The 5,223-nt window shown below is 45.4% G+C and overlaps 1 non-coding gene across 1 annotated transcript; it reads right to left on the bottom strand.

Moving 5' to 3' along the window:
• Window positions 1-671: 671 nt before the first annotated feature.
• On the bottom strand, window positions 672-776 carry LOC134946939 (U6 spliceosomal RNA). The gene has a single exon (XR_010182486.1). It is a non-coding gene; the product is annotated as a U6 spliceosomal RNA (small nuclear RNA).
• Window positions 777-5,223: the final 4,447 nt, after the last annotated feature.

Genomic DNA, 5,223 nt, shown 5'->3' with positions numbered 1-5,223 from the left:
TTTTTTAATGAGGAGTCGAGTGTGGGACTGGAACTGGTTCTGGAGGAAGGAGTGATTTCCTTATAGGATCCCAGGATTAGCCGATTAGTTTGTTAAAGTCAGACAAAAAAATCAAAGTTCTAGTAGTTATCGAGTTCAGAGGTAATCAGGAACAATCAGACAATGGCTATTCACACATTGCAGATAAATAACTCATTAATATATGTGGAAGAAAGGTTTATGAGTGGCTCTCCCCGAACTCCGAAGGTTTGTGTTATTTAGGAAGGACACTACTTATAACCCTTGTTCAATGATCAAACATACCTAGCATACGTTCCAGAAATGGAAACAATGTTCAGAAAATGATAGGAATATGTAGATCATGAAAATTTTATATGTCACTGTCACGATTTGTTTGTCTTCTTCATCTGCCCAGCAGAACCTCAATCGAATCCAAACATCAGTGTACAAAGACGTAGGTACATGTATGTGTGAAATGTTCGTCGCAAATCAGACATTATAGGCCAAAGCACTGTCCCAGCATACTCTATAGGTTGAATGTTGTCCCACACCCAACCAGTGGTCCCGTGACCGCCGAGTGCATATAGAGGATGTCTCGTCCTCCTCCCTGTCTACCCCAAATATAGGGTTGTACTGCTAGGTGCACAAAATATAAATTAAAATGTAACTTTAAAAATATGGAATGCTTCACGAATTTGCGTGTCATCCTTGTGCAGGGGCCATGCTAATCTTCTCTGCATCGTTCCAATTTTAGTATATGTGCCGCCGAAGCGTTCCATATTTTTAAAGTTACATTTTTATTTATATTTTGTGCACCTAGCAGTACAACCCCATTTTCTTCTTGTGTATTAGGTGTTGTTTATGGTTTTCATAGGTGGCACCCCCGATTAAAATTACAGGATTCTTCATTCGGGGTTTCTTTAAATTATTGCTTTATGAAACTTTGAGAGTGCAGATTTCTTTTCTGTTTCTTGTTGTCGGATACCCCAAATATATACAAGTGTCTGATTTGCAAAATTAATACATACTTGTGTCTAGGTCACCGATTATTGTATGAAATATTTTTTTTCTCTTATGTTAATAATTGATGGCAGTTATTGTTTGCTGCCAAAGGGTGGACTGTCGAAGTAAAAAATATTACATAAGGGGGCGTGGCCTAGCTGATGCTGTGAGTGGAAGTGTCTCAGCGGAGCTGCAGGATTTCTGGCACTTCTCTCCCTCCCTGCACATCCATCTCTGCTCCTTTCAGCCTGGTGCCCTCTCCCCCACTCCTGCTGCTGTGCGCTGGCCGGTTGGTGAGGTCCGCGGAATCGGGGAGCACTCCTGGAGGCTCCTGCAGATTGCGGCCTACCTTCTGCCCTGAAGCCGGGGACTAAATTTTCAAGCCTACCCGGGCCGGACTTCCGGGACCCGGGAAAACGGGACGTGGCTCCGCCGGACGGCTCCTACCTCTCCCTGCAGGCTCCTGGGGGATCTCTGGGGGCTCCCAGAGGCCGAGGACCCGTGGGCCCTTGTGCTTTTACTCCTGTGTGCCTGGGATCCACCTCTGTCTCCAGCTGGGAAGGAGACATTCACAGCCAGCCCCCATTTTGGATTCTTCAGTCTGTGCATCTCTGCAGCTCTGTCTCCTTCTGAGGCTGAAACTGAACCCTGAGCTAAACCAGGACCAGTGATATCTGCCTGGGGCTCTCCTCCAGCTTTTTCTACTACATTTCCCTTGGGGTGTATATTCCATTATGTGGTAGTGCTGCCGATTCCTGATGGAATCCCCTGTACTGGATCTGTGAGTACCCCCTTGCTGGGATTTGTTGTGCCTCTCTCATATTTGTCATTTCTTCCCGACCCTGCAAAGATCTCTCTGCATGTAATAATGTTTGAATAGGGATGTGATGTGCTCTGTCCTCTCTACGCCTCCACCCGGGGTCCTCGTGCATACATAGTAGCTTCTGTTTGGGACCTGCATACTACTCTGCCTCCAGGGCCTGTGACGCATTGGCCTTCCAGTTTCACTCGTCTACTCCTTCTACTGCAGCCCTCTAACGATGCCCCCTAAAAAAATTAAGGACACACTCCCGCCCCCGGTGGCTTTCTCTAATCAAAAAGGGGCTCGTATCTCCTCATCTCCTGCCGGGAGCTCCATCCCATCAAACCAACCTGACCGTCCTAAGGAGAGCTCTGGCCATTCCTTATCGGTCCCTGGGGTGGACTCTAATTCTACGGATCCTCTCACTGTCAAGACTCTGTGTCAAGTCCTTCCGGCTTTTAAATCTGAGCTCACTCAAGACCTCTCTCTGGCTATCCGTGAAGTTAAAGGGAAGCTAACTGCTTTAGGTGATCGCACAGACCACCTTGAACGTAAAATGGAGGAACTGGTGTCCTCTCATAATGACCTTATTTCGGCCCATGACCGACAACAAGCTGAGATGGAGATGTATAAAGACAAACTGGCGGATATAGAGGACAGGTCGCGGATAAATAATATTAAAATCCGAGGTATCCCAGACTCTGTGGCCAATTCGGAACTTCTGGACTATGCTATGTCCCTCTTCCGCAAACTGCTACCTGGGGCGGACGACAGAGACCTTCTCATCGATCGCATTCACCGGCTTCCGAAACCACGGTCGGTTTCCGCCTCCTACACTCGGGATACCCTCCTCCGTGTTCACTTCTTCACGACCAAGGAACGAATAATGCAAGCTGCCAGATCTGCGTCTGATTCGGATATGCTTGGAGGCATACAAATATTTCCTGACTTCTCGGCAATGACCATCTATAAACTAGAGATGAGCGGGTTCGGTTTCTTTGAATCCGAACCCGCACGAACTTCACTTTTTTTTTCACGGGTCCGAGCGACTCGGATCTTCCCGCCTTGCTCGGTTAACCCGAGCGCGCCCGAACGTCATCATGACGCTGTCGGATTCTCGCGAGACTCGGATTCTATATAAGGAGCCGCGCGTCGCCGCCATTTTCACACGTGCATTGAGATTGATAGGGAGAGGACGTGGCTGGCGTCCTCTCCATTAGAATAGATTAGAAGAGAGAGAGAGAGAGAGAGATTGTGCAGACAGAGTTTACCACAGTGACCAGTGCAGTTGTTGTTAAGTTAACTTTTATTTAATATATCCGTTCTCTGCTATATCCGTTCTCTGCCTGAAAAAAACGATACACAGCAGTCACACAGTGTGACTCAGTCTGTGTGCACTCAGCTCAGCCCAGTGTGCTGCACATCAATGTATAAAAGCTTATAATAATTGTGGGGGAGACTGGGGAGCACTGCAGGTTGTTATAGCAGGAGCCAGGAGTACATAATATTATATTAATTTAAAATTAAACAGTGCACACTTTTGCTGCAGGAGTGCCACTGCCAGTGTGACTAGTGGTGACCAGTGCCTGACCACCAGTATAGTAGTATATTGTTGTATACTATCTCTTTATCAACCAGTCTATATTAGCAGCAGACACAGTACAGTGCGGTAGTTCACGGCTGTGGCTACCTCTGTGTCGGCAGTCGGCACTCGGCAGGCAGTCCGTCCATCCATAATTGTATAATTATATACCACCTAACCGTGGTATTTTTTTTTCTTTCTTTATACCGTCGTCATAGTCATACTAGTTGTTACGAGTATACTACTATCTCTTTATCAACCAGTGTACAGTGCGGTAGTTCACGGCTGTGGCTACCTCTGTGTCGGCAGTCGGCAGGCAGTCCGTCCATCCATAATTGTATTATTATAATATATACCACCTAACCGTGGTTTTTTTTTCATTCTTTATACCGTCATAGTGTCATACTAGTTGTTACGAGTATACTACTATCTCTTTATCAACCAGTGTACAGTGCGGTAGTTCACGGCTGTGGCTACCTCTGTGTCGGCAGTCGGCAGGCAGTCCGTCCATCCATAATTGTATTATAATATATACCACCTAACCGTGGTTTTTTTTTCATTCTTTATACCGTCATAGTGTCATACTAGTTGTTACGAGTATACTACTATCTCTTTATCAACCAGTGTACAGTGCGGTAGTTCACGGCTGTGGCTACCTCTGTGTCGGCAGTCGGCAGGCAGTCCGTCCATCCATAATTGTATTATAATATATACCACCTAACCGTGGTTTTTTTTTCATTCTTTATACCGTCATAGTCAGTCATACTAGTTGTTACGAGTATACTACTATCTCTTTATCAACCAGTGTACAGTGCGGTAGTTCACGGCTGTGGCTACCTCTGTGTCGGCACTCGGCAGGCAGTCCGTCCATCCATAATTGTATTATAATATATACCACCTAACCGTGGTTTTTTTTTCATTCTTTATACCGTCATAGTGTCATACTAGTTGTTACGAGTATACTACTATCTCTTTATCAACCAGTGTACAGTGCGGTAGTTCACGGCTGTGGCTACCTCTGTGTCGGCAGTCGGCAGGCAGTCCGTCCATCCATAATTGTATTATAATATATACCACCTAACCGTGGTTTTTTTTTCATTCTTTATACCGTCATAGTGTCATACTAGTTGTTACGAGTATACTACTATCTCTTTATCAACCAGTGTACAGTGCGGTAGTTCACGGCTGTGGCTACCTCTGTGTCGGCAGTCGGCAGGCAGTCCGTCCATCCATAATTGTATTATAATATATACCACCTAACCGTGGTTTTTTTTTCATTCTTTATACCGTCATAGTCAGTCATACTAGTTGTTACGAGTATACTACTATCTCTTTATCAACCAGTGTACAGTGCGGTAGTTCACGGCTGTGGCTACCTCTGTGTCGGAACTCGGCAGGCAGTCCGTCCATCCATAATTGTATTACAATATATACCACCTAACCGTGGTTTTTTTTTCATTCTTTATACCGTCATAGTCAGTCATACTAGTTGTTACGAGTATACTACTATCTCTTTATCAACCAGTGTACAGTGCGGTAGTTCACGGCTGTGGCTACCTCTGTGTCGGAACTCGGCAGGCAGTCCGTCCATCCATAATTGTATTACAATATATACCACCTAACCGTGGTTTTTTTTTCATTCTTTATACCGTCATAGTCAGTCATACTAGTTGTTACGAGTATACTACTATCTCTTTATCAACCAGTGTACAGTGCGGTAGTTCACGGCTGTGGCTACCTCTGTGTCGGAACTCGGCAGGCAGTCCGTCCATCCATAATTGTATTACAATATATACCACCTAACCGTGGTTTTTTTTTCATTCTTTATACCGTCATA

Source organism: Pseudophryne corroboree, chromosome 7, assembly GCF_028390025.1.
Source record: "Pseudophryne corroboree isolate aPseCor3 chromosome 7, aPseCor3.hap2, whole genome shotgun sequence".
In the NCBI taxonomy this organism is placed as follows: Eukaryota; Metazoa; Chordata; class Amphibia; order Anura; family Myobatrachidae; genus Pseudophryne; species Pseudophryne corroboree.
Note: the sequence above shows the minus strand (reverse complement) of the source record. Positions and strands in the feature narration are given on the sequence as shown.